The sequence below is a fragment of the Bubalus kerabau genome, chromosome 8 (genome assembly GCF_029407905.1).
Source record: "Bubalus kerabau isolate K-KA32 ecotype Philippines breed swamp buffalo chromosome 8, PCC_UOA_SB_1v2, whole genome shotgun sequence".
In the NCBI taxonomy this organism is placed as follows: domain Eukaryota; kingdom Metazoa; phylum Chordata; class Mammalia; order Artiodactyla; family Bovidae; genus Bubalus; species Bubalus kerabau.
The window spans coordinates 41,221,873-41,238,173 of NC_073631.1; the positions used below are offsets into that span (position 1 = coordinate 41,221,873).

Genomic DNA, 16,301 nt, shown 5'->3' on the forward strand with positions numbered 1-16,301 from the left:
AGTATATTTAATTAGAACATACATCTGTTCACACATATATAAGTAATCATGTGTAATAATCCTGTTTAAACTGATCATACAGTGTAAAATCCTTGAATATTTCAAGCATCCTTAAACCTGCCTTTGTAGTATTTGTCTCATCATCCTGCATCTATACCAGAGATAGCCAGTACACTAGATATTTGATTATTTGTTTCTTTGCTCTTTAAAAGTAGCTGTACCTCACATAAATGTTTTGCTAAACATGTGTTAGTCATGATGCTGTATGTGGTCTTCAGCCACATCCTTTCTTCCATCAACATTATGTTTGTATGAGTTTTTTAGATGTTTGTGCTTAGCTTTAATTCATTTTTATTCATGGTAAAATATTATTTTTGAGCATATATCTTAATTTATTCACTTATTCTCTGCTGATAAATTATTATTTGGATAGAACCATGAATAGGGTGGCTTCATTTTCTTGAACGAGTTTCTCGGTATGTATGTGCAAGAATACGGGTCAGTATGTGATAGTAGAATACTAGACTATAGGGTGTTCATAAAATCAGATTACATAAGTATGACACTGATTTTCCAAAATAGTGTATCAGTTTAGACCTCTACTACCAGTATTTGAGTCTCCATTGGTCCATATTCTGGCCAATGAGTGGCAATGTCAGAGTGTTTAACTATAGGCAGCTGAGTGGGTGCTGAATGGCATCTCTGCTTATCCCTAATGACACGGTTATCTGTTTTCTGAATATTCTTGTTTCCTCTTCAGTGACATATTTCTTCATATCTTTTACACATTTTAATCATTTAAATTGATTCGTAGATTGTATATTCTTGATGGTAGTTCATTTCAGTTACATGTGATGCAAATCTCTTTTTCCAGTTTGTGACTTGTCTTTTTATTGTCTTTATGGTATATTTTGATCAAATAAGTTCTTAATTTTAATGCTGTCAGAGTCAGCTTTAAAAAAAAATATTTTGAGGTGTATGCTTTGTTTAAAAAATCATTTCCTACCCTGATGCTCGAAATATATTTGTGTATTTTATTGTAAAAGATTCCATTTCTTTCAGATCTATTTAAGCCACCTGTAGCTAATATCAGTATACAGTTTTAAGTCACAATACAAATTATTTTTTTTTTCTGATCAGTTCTCCTGAGACCATGTATTAAATATTTTACCTTCCCTTGATGAAGCCCCATTTATCAAGCTAGTATGCTCAGCAGCTCACCATCTTCTTCTTCAAAAGGAATTGACTAGTCTTGAACATTCACACATTATTTAAAATTTATATTAAGCATGAAATTATTTGAAACTATCTTTACTGGGATTTTAAATGGTATTCCACTGAATTCCAAATTAAAATTTGGAAGAATTTATATCATTATGATTTTTGTCTTTATATTTATATACATGATTTTTTATCCAGTTAGCTGTTTTTTATGCCACTTTATAGCATTTTAAAATTTGTTTATAAAGTTCTTATATATATCTTTTGTTAGATGTAATGCTGCAGTTTAAGTTTAACTCCTTATTGTACAAATCTCAGCACTATTGCAGGTGTTTGTTCCAGGATAACTCTGAATTCTTTGTTTACTGATCACTTACAGTTCAGATTTTTAACTTTATATATATATATATATACACACACATACATACATACATACATACACACACACACATATCTCTTGGCATTCAGAAATTGTCTGTTTTGTTTTTGATCCTTATACATTTCTATGTATCTTAAAATATCCAGGATCTTGTTGTAACATAAGAGGATCCTTTGGAATATTTGGTATGCCACATTGCCAGAAGTTGAAACACTTTTTTTTTTAAGTATAGTTGATTTACAGTAGTGTGCAAATTTCTGCTGTATAGCAAAGTAACTCATTTATACACACATATATATATATATATATGTGTATATATATATATATATACCCTCTTTTCATACTGTTCATGGGGTTCTTAAGGCAAGAATACTAAAGTGGCTTGCCATTCCCTTCTCCAGGGAAATAGATGGGGAAACAGTGGAAACAGTGTCAGACTTTATTTTTTTGGGCTCCAGAATCACTGCAGATGGTGATTGCAGCCATGAAATTAAAAGACGCTTACTCCTTGGAAGGAAAGTTATGACCAACCTAGATAGCATATTCATCAGCAGAGACATCACTTTGCCAACAAAGGTCTGTCTAGTCAAGGCTATGGTTTTTCCTGTGGTCATGTATGGATATGAGAGTTGGACTGTGAAGAAAGCTGAGCGCCGAAGAATTGATGCTTTTGAACTGTAGTGTTGGAGAAGACTCTTGAGAGTCCCTTGGACTGCAAGGAGATCCAACCAGTCCATTCTAAAGGAGATCAGTCCTGGGATTTCTTTGGAAGGACTGATGCTAAAGCTGAAACTCCAATACTTTGGCCACCTCATGCGAAGAGTTGACTCATTGGAAAAGACTCTGATGCTGGGAGGGATTGGGGGCAGGAGAAGAAGGGGACGACAGAGCATGAGATGGCTGGATGGCATCACCAACTTGATGCACTTGAGTTTGGGTGTACTCCGGGAGTTGGTGATGGACAGGGAGGCCTGGCGTGCTGCGATTCATGGGGTCAAAAAGAGTTGGACACGACTGAGCGACTGAACTGAACTGATACCCTCTTTTAAAATATATTATTAAGGTTTATTTTGAGAGATTGGATATAATTTGCTTTGCTACATAGTAGGACTTGTTTTTTATCCATTCTAAATGTAGTAGTTTGCATCTGCTAAACCCAAACTCCCAGTCTATCCTTCTCCCTACTCTCTTCCCTTGGCTGAATCACAATTCTGTTCTCTTACATCTGTGAGTGTGTTTCTGTTTTGTAGATAGGTTCATTTGTCCATGTTTTAGATTCCACATATAAGTGATAACATGTGGCTTTTATCTTTCTCTTTCTGACTTCACCTACTATAATAATTTCTAGTTGCATCTGTGTTCCTGCATATGGCATTATTCTGTTGCTTTTGATGGCTGAGCACTATTGCATTTCTTTATCCATTCATCTGTCAGTGGATATTTAGGTTGCTTCCATGTCTTGGCTATTGTGAATGGTGGTGCTATGAACCTAGTGATGCATATATCTTTTGGAGTTATAGTTTTGTCTGGGTAAATGCCTAGATGTGGGATTGCTGGTAACTCTGTTTTTAATTTTCTGAGGAATATCCATACTGTTCTCCGTACTGGCTACAGTAACATATATTCCCACCAACAGGTATGAGAGTTCCCTTTTTGCCACGCTTTCTCTAGTGTTTGTTTATTTGTAGACTTTTTAATGATGGCCATTTTCACCAGTGTGAGGTGGTACCTCATTGTAGTTTTCATTTGTGTTTCTCTAATAATTAGCGATTTTGAGCATTTTTCCATGACCCTAATGGCCATCTGTATGCCTTCTTTGGAGAAGTGTCTACAAAGTCCTCTGTGAAGCACAATTTTTAAGAAGTGTGTAATGGTAAGGGAAACTTTCTTGATTAGAAGATTCATAACATTATCTTCAGATTTTGTTATATGAATGCACCTCTTTAAAGCATCATTTATAGATGTAAATATATTTTCATTAAAAGTTTATCTAATAAAAATTACTTTCTTCTTAAGTGATTAATATTCACTAATGACTACTGAAAATGATTCCATTTATATTGATTTTTATCAGCTTACATTTTTTTTTTCGCCCTGAATGTAGGAAGCAGATAATTTGGTCATCACAGTCCTTAGAAGAATGTCTTGGAATGAAGTAGGATGTATCTTGCCTTAACTGGATTAAAATGGGAGCTTAATGAGACTTTATTTTTTATCATTTGGAACTGAAGGTCTAGATACCTGGTATATTATTTGAGTTCTTTGGGATCACTGGCTATCTTAGGCACATGATGGGAGAGTACAGAAAGCATAATTACTAATGAAATGTAGAATTTGTTAGATTTTATGTGAGGGAGAAAGATTCATGTTTGTTTGCAAACTAAATTTTTTATTTAACTTTTTGAATATATGAAAATAAATACATTATTTGAAAGAGAAATATTTTGAGGATAATTAAAAAACAGGTTCTATATTGTGTTGTAAATGAATATAAGATGAATATGAATTCATGAATAAATTCATAAATTTATCCATATTCATATTCATAAATTCATTCATATAAGATGAATATCAATGAATATAATATAGTAATATTATATAAGAATATAAGATTACTATATTATTAATAATAATGTATATTATTAATTTACTTCTACTTTTGTTATTGGCTTATACTCAGGGAGACTTCAGTATTAAAAGAGCTTTAATTTATCTGCATGGGGTACCAATGTAATTGCATAAATAAATACTTTGGAAATATATCTTGAATATACAGATTTGAGATTGATGATCAAATTTAATGCCAGTTATACCTTACTGAGTGTTTATTAAGTACTGTTACCTGATGATTTCTCATAGTAATGCTGTGCACTATATACCATTAGTAGTCTCATTTTTCAGTAAGGAAATGGAGTCTTTGAATATTCTTTTAACTTTCTTCCAAAAATGTATTTAATAAGCAGTGTATTCCAGTGTTTCTCAAACTTTAATGTGCATGTGGTTCACCTCTGGCTCTTGTTAAAATGCAGATTTTTATTTAGTGTGTGTATGTGTATGTGTGTGTGTGTGCTCAGTCATGTCTGACTCTTTGTGGCCCCTGGACTGTACCTTCCAGGTTCCTGTATCCATAGGATTTCCCAGGCAAAAATACTGGAGCGGGTTGACATTTCCTACTCTAGAGGATCTTCCCATCCTTTGGATTGAACCTGCATCTTTTGCGTCTCCTGCATTGCAGGTGGATTCTTTACCACTGTGCTACCCTTTTTATTCAGTAGATCTGGCCAAATATACTGAATTTCTAATAAGCAAACAGGTGATGGTCCTGCTACAAAGACTGTACTTTGAATCAGTTTAGTTCAGTTGCTCAGTCATGTTTGACTCTTTGTGACTCCATGGACTCCCTGTCCATCACCAAATCCCGGAGATTGCTCAAACTCATGTTCATCGATTTGCTGTTGCCATCTAACCATCTCATCCTCTGTCATCCCCGTCTCATCCTTCCTTCAGTCTTTCCCAGGATTGAATCAGGATCTTTTCCAATGAGTCAGTTCTTCCCATAAGGTGACCTAAGTATTGGAGTTTCAGCTTTAGCATCAGTCCTTCCATTGAATATTCAGGACTGATCTCCTTGCAGTTCAAGGGACTCTCAAGAGTCTTCTCCAACACCACAGTTCAAAAGTATCAATTCTTTGGCACTCAGCTTTCTTTATAGTCCAACTCTCACATCCATACATGGCTACTGGAAAAACCATAGCTTTGACTAGATAGACCTTTGCTGACAAAGTAATGTCTCTGATTTTTAATATGCTGTCTAGGTTGGTCATAACTTTCCTTCCAAGGAGTAAGCGTCTTAATTTCATGGCTGCAATCACCATCTGCAGTGATTTGGGAGCCCCCAGAAATAAAGTCAGTGACTGTTTCCACATGTTTGCCATGAAGTGATGGGACTGGATGCCATGATCTTCATTTTTTGAATGTTGAGTTTTAAGCCAACTTTTTCACTCTCCTCTTTCACTTTCATCAAGAGGCTCTTTAGTTATTCTTCACTTTCTGCCATAAGAGTGGTGTCATCTACATATCTGAGGTTATTGATATTTCTCCCGGCCATCTTGATTCCAGCCTGTACTTCATCCAGTTCAGCGTTTCTCATGATGTACTCTGCATATAAGTTAAATAAGCAGGCTGATAGTATACAACCTTGACATACTCCTTTTCCTGTTCTTACCTTGAGAATCCCATGAACAGTGTGAAAAGGCGAAAAGACAGGACACTGAAAGATGAACTCCCCAGGTTGGTAGGTGCCCACTGTGCTACTTGAGATCAGTGGAGAAATAACTCCAGAAAGAATGAAGAGATGGAGACAACGCAAAAACAACACCCAGCTGTGGATGTGACTGGTGATAGAAGCAAGGTCCGATGCTGTAAAGAGAAATATTGCATAAGCCAACTAGAGTGATATAAAAAGATTGCAAGTTTATTTTCTCTCAAAGCAAGAAACCTGGATGTAGGTAGCTCAAGAGATTTCCAGAAGTCTCATTCTGTTACATCTGCTTTCATCCCACTGGGTTACCCTTGGCTGCAAGGGGAAATAATAGATGGAGTTTTTTCAGCTGGGACACCATGTCTCTGTACAGAATTGTGGTAGTCTTAACTAAAATGTGGATCCAGCCAGCCAGTGTCTGTATCAGATCTTTTCAAGATTGAATGTGAGTTTTAGGGAAGAAAGTCTGGAGAAAATTCATTTTGAAGAAGCTGAGGAGGGGAAGGAAAATGTTGCTTTCTTTGGCTTTTTATATAAAGTCCCATTTTGTAAGAAAATTTTATTGAAAATATAATGATTGCATGTGTAGTCAATCAGCTTTTTCTAACAAGGCTTGGCACAGTGTGAACAGCAGTAGAATGAAAGGACTATTGAATCCATGTTTTAAGACTCGTAAGAGTAAATTTTTTAAATATCATGGGTACTTGAGAATTAGTCAATAATAGTTGAAATATTTGAAATCATGAACCATGGGTAGATCTGGTAATGGTTAGAAATTGTGAGTTCAAAAGAGTAAACATTGTTATAATTTATAGTGAACAGTGGAGAAAAAGAAGTTTTGATAAATAATAGAAATGAGAGAAATTAAGAGTTCTGGGTGATAAGGTTGAGGCATGAGTGAATGAGTGGTTTTCTTTGATGGAGAAGAGTGAAAGTCTCTGGGGTTCTAATAGGAACAAATAAGTAGTTAACATTTATTAAATGTCAGTTATATTCCAAGAAGTTTGCTAGATTCTATATATTTCTAACACATTGTCCATTATGCAAAATAGGTATAACTGTTCTCCTTTTAAAGTTGAAAAGTAAAAACTCAAGGAATTCTGAAAAATGTGTTCAACTTTACACAGCAAAGAATTCATTTCTGTATATGTATATGGGAATGTGGTTGGATACAAGCATGAGGTATTTTTTTTTTAACAAAATAAACATAATACATGGTATCATATTTCTCACTCAGAACATATGATTTTTCTGAAGTAGATGACAGATTTAAATGGGAAATGCTTGTCTTTCTTGATACCATTTGCTAATGTGTTAAATGAAAATCTCCAGATACAACAGCACATTTCCTCTCTCAAGTTATATACTTTAGCAGCATTTTTATGGATTTTAAATCTCAAGTAATGATAAGGCTCGAAATTTGGGGTCAGACAGAATGAATGGGGAAACACTAAGTGCTGTGTTTGGAACCTCTTAAAGTACCCTAAGGAGTAAACAGATCCATATACTCGAAATGGTGCTGCTACTCACTACCACACTCAGCACTTTAATTTTTATAACATTCTGTTCTGATTATTTGAAGGTTATTTATAGTATTTAAAGGTTAGCAGCAAGGTGTTTTTTAAATATTTCCTGCTGTTACTTGCTCTCTGCTATACAGTACTTTCTTCCTCGTCCATTCTGTGAAATAGTGTTTGCACCGAATTGTCTGAGCAAAGACACTTTTGGAAAAAAGATAGCTGCCAAATACTCCTTTAAGACAGAGAGTAGAATTAATGGTAAAATGAAAGTGAAAAGTTTTCTCATGGAAGGTGTTCAGAAAAGGAAAAGTTCTGGGCAACACTGATAGTCTCTTTTTACTAAAAAAAAATCTCTTTTGAAAATATGATTTCCATAGACTTGAGTTGGCTTAATTATTTAGGATCAGAAAGTAATGTTAACAGCGCAGTATTATTGTGTTGACAATTTAACAAACGTAATATATGCTCCTATAGCACTGCATTTGCAAAAATAGGAGAAGAGGGAGTGTTGGGTTGTTGATCACATGAAAGATAATGAAAATTAGATGAATTGAATTGGAAATCTCACACAGGCAGTAACAACTATGTAATTTGTGGGGTCTTGTCCAAAATGAAAATGTGGGGCGCCTCTTGAAAGAAGTTATTCAGAATTTAAAGACGGCAGCCACAGAGCTTTAGAACAATTGTGGGGTCCAGCTGGGTAATTGCACAGGTCCCACACCCATGGAGCTGGCCAGCCCTCACACCAGAAGTCAGAGTGGTCAGAGTCAGAACTGGAATTGGACTTGGGGTTCTTAATCATGTGTGCTGTGCTGTTTCTACAGTGGTAATCATTGAACTTTACCTGGAGACTTAGGAGTCTCCAAAACCTATGATAATTGTAAAAGAATGTCAGAGCAAGATCCGTATTTCATTCCACTTCTATTCTAGAAAATTGCAAACTCAACCCAGCAGAACAATAGACATGCTCTTATCTAAATGTGCTAGTGAATGATGTTGACAAGGGAAAAATAAATAGAGAGAAGCAGTGCTAATCCAAGGTTACCATCTTTGATTCACACAATGAAATCTTTCAATAAAACTTCATAACATGCTGTACATTTGGAGACGGTCTGATCAAGTAGTCTTTGCTAAAGAAAGGTAAACAGTGTCTTAGCTGTTTATGGAGTTCAGCCTTCTTGGTGTTCTGATTCTTTATCTGAGTCCTTACTAACTTTAGTTTTTAATCTTTTGATGTTTAGTTTTCCCCTTGCCCCCATTAACTCCTACAGAAATACATAAACTCTCAACCTTCCTCTGAATTAATTTTTATCTTTAATGGAGAATAGAAGGCAGCAGAAGCCCTTTGTGAGATACCCAATGCCATCCAGGTTTTTTTTGTATATACAGGAATTCTTTTAAATCTATTCCAATAATTTTTTTTTTTAGAGCTTGTAAAATCATGAACTACATTTTGCAAAGATGAGCTCTCTGTGCTTTGCTTAAAACGTCTCGACACAATTTATTGGGAGGATGATGGAATGTCCTATTAATTTAATTAAAGTATCATAGAAACGTGAAAGTTGAAAGAATTGGGGAATTCAGTTTTCTGGTCCTCTTCTCATAAGTAGGTGAATGTCTAAACCACCAAGTTTGAGAAAATAGCTGTTTCTTTTCTCAGATATTTTTGGTGGTGAAGCTTCCATAATTATAATATCCCATTATCATTGCTTAGCTTAGTATTCAGGAAATTATTTCTAACATGGATGTCCTTGTCTAATTTAAATCTATTTTGTTTTCAGTTCCCTATATATGTTAAAATTTGCTTGGCTTTCTGCTTACCAGAGTATCTCTCTGTGTGTGGGGTGGGGGAGTGTTGTGGGTGGGAGGACCCATCATCAGCTCCTCATAGCTAAGTGTTCCTGGCAGATCCATATTGATGATTCTCAGTTGGTGAGCAATCTTTATTGCCAGCCATCATGTTAAATGCTTTACACACATTCTCAGAACAACTCTTCAGAACAACTCTTAATCTTCAGAACAACTCTAAGAGGTAGGTGGTGTTGTGTTGAGGTTGTGTCTAAAGATAGAGGTATTCCTAACAAAATTGAGCCATCTCAGTTAGCAGGTAGAAGATATCTTCAACTCAGGTATCCCTGATTGCTAAAGCCTCTGTTTGTTTTTTTTTTTTTTTTTGTCATTATGCTGTACTCTGTAATCTAATAAACTCTAATTTAACTCCCTTATATAGACATATTTTTTGGTTTCTTTTTCATTTCTGTATTCTGGAAATTATCAAATATTCTCCAACTTTGTTAAAACATGGAGGATGCAATCGAAGGTGGTTCTTTTATTAAGGAGTAATTTGATAAAGCATAGTATAACAAGTTTGCCTTTTTTTTTTTTTTTTTGGTCACATGATCCAGGTACAGTGAGAACTGCTTTATTCTCTGTGGGTTGTGTGTTAGATGATACCACTGTGAATGTTAGATGATTCTGATATATGTTATACTTATGTTGCTAAATTTATAATATATTCTTATAAATAATTTAAGCAATATAAAATGAAAAAAAAATTCCCTATGAGTTAAAAACAGTACTTTCTATAGTGTGGTGACTACCCTTTAGGACTCTTTTGAGTGTGTGTGTACTTATGAGTATTCCAAGAAGATTTTTATGTCTGTGGATATGAATACATAATTGCTTCTTATGGCTTTGTATATATGAGTATATTATTTATTTAACCAGTCTTCCATTGATAGTTTCTATATTTTTTATATCGGAGAAGGTGATGGCACCCCACTCCAGTACTCTTGCCTGGAAAATCCCATGGACGGAGGAGCCCGGTAGGCTGCAGTCCATTCTTTATGTCATACCTTTGTATGTGGGAAAACTGATTATTTGAATTAAGACATATAAATGGAATGGTTGAGTAAAAAAGCTTATGGGATATTATTTATATTTTTCTTTTAAGAAAATAGAAATCTTTAATCTTTCCACTGATTTCTTCCCTCCTTTTTCTTTGTTTTTAAATAACAGAACTTCTGATAGACTTAGGTAGGAGTGACTAGGTTGCATTTGGCCCAATATAGCCAGTTAAATATGTACACATAACTTAATTTTAAATGATATATATATTTTTAATTATTATAATAATGTCAGAAACTCATACTGTTCTCTAAAGATTAGTCCCTTTGTTGTTGGCAACATAATCAGTTCAGAATTAACAGGCTGGCTGGGACAAACATCTGTCTTCCAGATTTATTAAAAAAAAAAAAAACTTCTGCCTAAGAGTTGCAGTTGCTGATTACACATACCAGCTCATATGCTCTAACTTGCGTGCATTATCTCAGCCACAGGCAGAATGCCAAATGCTGCACTGTGGATATGTGATCCTGTTGCCCACAGACCTTGTATTCTAGGGCAACTGACACTGTCAAGGCCCAGTTAAGAGCAAAATCCAAGTTATGTCTTGACAGCCAATGTATTTGTTATAGGATTCTGTCTACCCTTTCTGTGGTTAAATTTATTCATTTAGTTCCAGGACTCATTATTCCCCAATTACAGCTACTCCTAGAAATGTTGGTCTATTGTTGCCTGACAAACCAATCACCCCTGATTATTTACACTGCCTTTTATAAAAAATTCTAGGTCAGCTGACTTGAAAGTCCTGTAATAAATAATAATGACTCATTTTCCCCAAGAGGGTTTACAGAGAATTTATTGCCCTATACATCACTGCCTGTACCATTTTTTTCCCCAGTGTAACAACATAATATGACCTCTTAAAAAGCAAAATAATTAAATAAATCATCCAGTATGGTATTTGTGTGCTTTGGATGTTTCTTTAAAATGTGGATGTTCAGTGGTCATTTTTTGCTTGCAGCTAGTTCACAGTAATGGGTTTGACTCTTGCAGAATATTAGTTCACTTTCATTAAATAATATTGTCTACATGAACTCTCCCCTCTAAAATAGGTATTTTTTAACTTGAGAGATCAAAATAGATTACTCAAGTGTATAGTTTATGATGCCTTTATTAATAATTATGTTTTGACTAATTATATTATTTGAAATGAAATTGATTCTTACATATTCTCATTAGAGAGTGATGGCATCTTTAGTTTAAGTATTAAATTGTTTTTGTAAATAGCATTATATGACATCATATATTGAGGGATAGTAATAACATTTTATGAAGCACTTATGATATACTAGGCCCTGTGCTAAGGACTTTATTTGCATTTACTTATATAATTCTTACAACATGCTTCCACTTCATGTATTATTGTTACTATTTAATGGATGTATTTTCCCCAAGGATTTGAAAAAATATGCATTTCATTGCCAAGTTTTATAATTGTGGTTTTGCACTTATGATGTGTCAAGCACTCTGCTGAGTATTTTACATGTATTTTCTGTTTCATAACTTCTCTCTTTCTCTTCCCCTGTTCCTCCTCTTTCTCTTCCACTTTTCCTCCTCCTCCTTTGACCTTCAGCTTCTTGTAATGAGCATATAATATGATCAGGTAAGGAAGTATAGAATTAGAAAATTTTTAAGTGAATTATCCAAGGTCATGTTGCTCTAGGTTGGTATTTTTGTTCCAAAATAGGATTATATATTAATGTATTTTATTTTATATAAGATTTGCTATATAAAAGGATTAGTGAAAGTGAAAGAGTTGCTCAGTCATGTCTAATTCTTTGTGAGCCCATGGACTGCAGTCCGCCAGGCTCCTCTATCTGTGGGATTCTCTAGGCAAGAATCCTGGAGAGGGCTGGCTATTTCCTTCTCCAGGGAATCTTCCTGACCCAAGGATCAAACTCATGTCTCTTGTGTCTCCTGTATTGGCAGGCAGATTCTTTACTACTGTGTCACCTGGGAAGCCCCAAGCCTTAATGTTATTTGTCTTGCCTTAAGTATTTACCTAAAAATATGTGGTTGTCTGCTGATGGAGATAGAGCTAATAAGATCCAAAAGTGTTATTAAGCTCAGTGTAATTACTTGGGCTTATATCTGAAAACCAACAATTTTAGAGTATCTACAAGCCACATGCTGCTGGGGCTTTTACTCCAATAAGTGGATATATTTTGAGAGTGTTTTAGGGAAACTCTGGTGGTCTGCTTGGTGCAGCATATACAGTTGTGGTCTAAAGATAAAAATTAGAAAGGTTCTTGTTTCTAAACCCGAGCTTCAATACTATGTGGATATGCACTCTCTCAATGTAACCAATGAAACCAACAACATTTTTTTGTTGCTATGCTCCTCACTTGATATTTCAAGGAGTAAATTTTAATATCTTATAAATATTGGTTAAAGGCAGAGATGCAGAGCTAAGTGGGCTATTTGCATGTCTCAGCCTAAGGTATTCTTAAATTAACCAACTTTCAATTATAATGAATAGTGAGAAACTGGATATGAGGTCCTTCTGGCTGTGGACACCTGTCAGCCCATTGATCACTAGGGTTGATTCTGCTGATCTGGTAGACTGAGTGGTATCCCCTCCTCCGTCATTGCTCCAAGTGCATCTCCCCTGAAGCTGTACACTGATAGAAGAGGATGACCTTCTCTGAAAGAGGCAGACATTTCTTTGGTGAAGGTTTCAAGAGTAGCTGCACTCACCTGCTAGAACCTCCAAAGTGCTCTAATGGGGTATTTGTAGGACAACAGGTAGTCAGCTTCCAGAACTCCAGACACACCCAAATGAGGTGCTGCATGTGGCAGCCAGCGTTTCTTAAAAACGTTGTGAGAAAGGTAGGGCTATGGTATATATTGAAAAGGCAAAATCACTCCTTTAAAGGGGAGAAAGAGGCATCATGGGAAGAGGAAAGTTAGAACTTGGAGGCCAGATGAGTTAGTAAAATAGAAAGAACCTGGATCAACTCCTAGACTTTTCATTCTTCTTCAAATGTATAGATGTTTAATATATTCACTGTCTGTCATTCCTTTGTCCCCAAATGGTGACTGTGGCCATGAAATTAAAAGAGGCTTGCTTCTTGCAAGAAAAGTTACGACCAACCTAGACACCATATTAAAAATCAGAGACATTACTTTGCGAACAAAAGTCCCCCTAGTCAAAGCTATGGTTTTTCCAGTGGTCATGTACGGATGTGAGAGTTGGATTTTAAAGAAAACTGAGTGCCAAAGAATTGATGCTTTTAAACTGTGGTGTTGGAGAAGACCCTTGAGAGCCCCTTGGACTGCAAGGGGACCCAACCAGTCCATCCTAAAGGAAATCAGTCCTGAATATTCATTGGAAGGACCAATGCTGAAGCTGAAACTCCATTACTTTGGCCACCTGATGGGAAGAACTGACTCATGTGGAAAAGACACTGATACTGGGAAAGATTGAAGGTGGGAGGAGAAGGGGACTACAGAGGATGAGATGGTTGGATGGCATCATCGACTCAATGGACGTGAGTTTGAGTGAACTCTGGGAGTTGGTGATGGACAGGGAAGCCTGGCGTGCTGCAGTCCATGGGGTCACAAAGAGTCGGACACAACTGAGTGACTGAACTGAACTGTTGCTTTATAATTCAGAAGTGATATTATCAGTTGGGAATTTGGAAGAGGATGCCTCTTTCTTTAATTTCAGTGATGCCAAATGCCTACCTGTCATCTGGCCAGGAAAATCAGGGCTGCTTACTGTTGCTGCAGTTCTGTGATCAGATTTCCCTTCACTAAATGGTAGTGTCTAGTGGGAGGGATTGGGGGCAGGAGGAAAAGGGGACGACAGAGGATGAGATGGCTGGACGGCATCACCGACTCGATGGACGTGAGTTTGAGTGAACTCCGGGAGTTGATGATGGACAGGGAAGCCTGGCGTCCTGCGATTCATGGGGTCACAAAGAGTCAGACACGACTGAGCGATTGAACTGAACTGAGTCCTTAGCTGACATTTCACACCAGTTGCTCCATTGCTGATGGAAGCTAAATCAGCGTATCAAGAAGCAGCAAGTGGCACTAGTGCCTGTCTTGAGAAAAGTCCCCAGGTTTGAGTCACCTTGGAGTTCCTCAGCTGCTCTCCCTGAAGAGTCTCAGACGCTGATTTGAAACAGCTTTTCTCAGCTTGGTAGAAGGCACACTGAATAAATACTGGAAGGAGGACAGTTTAAAGACTTAAAGGCAGTTCCTGTCAAGGCAGGCCATACTTTTGCTCTCAGCTGCACACACACAAGAGAATCAGCCCTGTGACCTGCCAGTGTTTTATTGCCATGTTAAGTAGGCGTCCATTACAGAAGTAGCTGCAAGAAAACATTTTTGTTGTGTTTGTGTGACAATAGTAATTTCCAACCTCTCCATTTAGTGACAGTGTTTAAAAAGGAAAATAATGTTTGCATTTTAAGAAACAGTGAGCTCCAAAAGACTCTTGGGAGCTTATAGAAACACCAGTCGTGTGTGTGGTACAGCTGATGTTTAATAGTTGGATAATGTTCAACTGACACTGACCAGTGAAAGACTGGGATGTGCTAATGTGCCCTTGACGATGTTGGTATACCCTGTTTTGGTTCCCTTCGTGGTGTTACCTGTTCGAGTATTACTGAATTAGATTATTTTTGATTTTATATATTAGATCCTGATTCAGTTGTTTTAGCTTTCTGGTCATAGGAAATCATTCCATTATATTTAGTTCTCATTATCAAAGAGGTTCTCAGTAAGTATAAATTAAGGGCATGTTTCCCTTGTGGCTCAGCTGGTGAAGAATCTGCCTGCAATGCGGGAGGCCTGGGTTCAATCCCTGGTCTGGGAAGATCCTCTGGAGAAGGGAAAGGCTCCTCACTCCAGTATTCTGGCTTGGAGAATTCCATGGACTGTATAGCCCAAGGGGTCGCAAGGAGTTGGACATGAATGAGTAGCTTTCTTTCCTCTTTTTTTTCCCTTTTAAGGAACTGGATTTTTCTCTTTATAAGAAGTTGGGAGTGGGGAAAAAGAATTGACGGTAGAACCAACAAGGCTGAGGATTTTTTTTTTATTATTATTGAAGTATAGTTGGTCCGGTGGGCTACAGTACATGGGGTCACGAGAGTCTGACATGACTTAGCAACTGAACAACAATAGTCGATTTACAATGTTGTGTTAATTTCTGCTATACAGCAAGTGATTCAGTTATGTGTATAATGCATTCTTGTTTAGAAAGTCCTTTTACATTATGGTTTATCATAGGATATTGAATATAATTCTCTTGTCATTTATCTATTCTATATAAAATAGCTTATATCAGCTAACCCCAGCCCCCTAAATCCATCCCTCACTCAACTCTCTACCCCTTGGCAGCCACAGATCTGTTCTCTATGTCCTTGTGAGTCTGTTTCTGTTTCATAGATAGTTGGATTTGTGTCATCTTTTAGATGCCACATATAAATGATATCATATTTTTTTTTTTTTGACTTACTTTCTCTTTCTGACTTAAATCTCTAGGTTCATCCGTATTGCTGCAGATGGCATTATTTCATTTTTCTTTTTGTGGCTGAGTAATATTTCTTTGTATATATCTACCTTGTCTTCTTGAGCCATTCATCTGTGGATGGACATTTAGGTTGTTTCTGTGTCCTGGCTATTGTGAATAGTGCTGCTATGGACATAGGGATGCATTTACCTTTTTGAATTATAATTTGTTTTTTTTTCCCCCCCGGGTATATGCCCAAGAGTGGGATTGCTGAATCATATGGTAATTCTATATTTAGTTTTTTAAGGAGTTTGCATGCTGTTCTCCATAGTGGCTACACCAATTTACATTCCCACCAATGGTGTAGGAGGGTTCCCTTTTCTCCACATCCTTTACAGCATTTGTAATTTGTAGCATTTTTAATTATGGCCATTTTGACCCCTGTGAGGTGATATCCCATTGTATCTCACTGACTATATTATATAAGAAGATAGTGTGCTGAAAAATCTAGAACAAGAGAAACAAAGCTATTATTCCTTTTTTTTCCTTACAATG

The 16,301-nt window shown here is 36.4% G+C and overlaps 1 protein-coding gene across 10 annotated transcripts in view; it reads left to right on the top strand.

Moving 5' to 3' along the window:
* The window catches only part of CACNA2D1 (calcium voltage-gated channel auxiliary subunit alpha2delta 1), a 533,324-nt gene that overhangs the window by 147,873 nt on the left and 369,150 nt on the right, over positions 1–16,301 (top strand). The window lies entirely within an intron of this gene.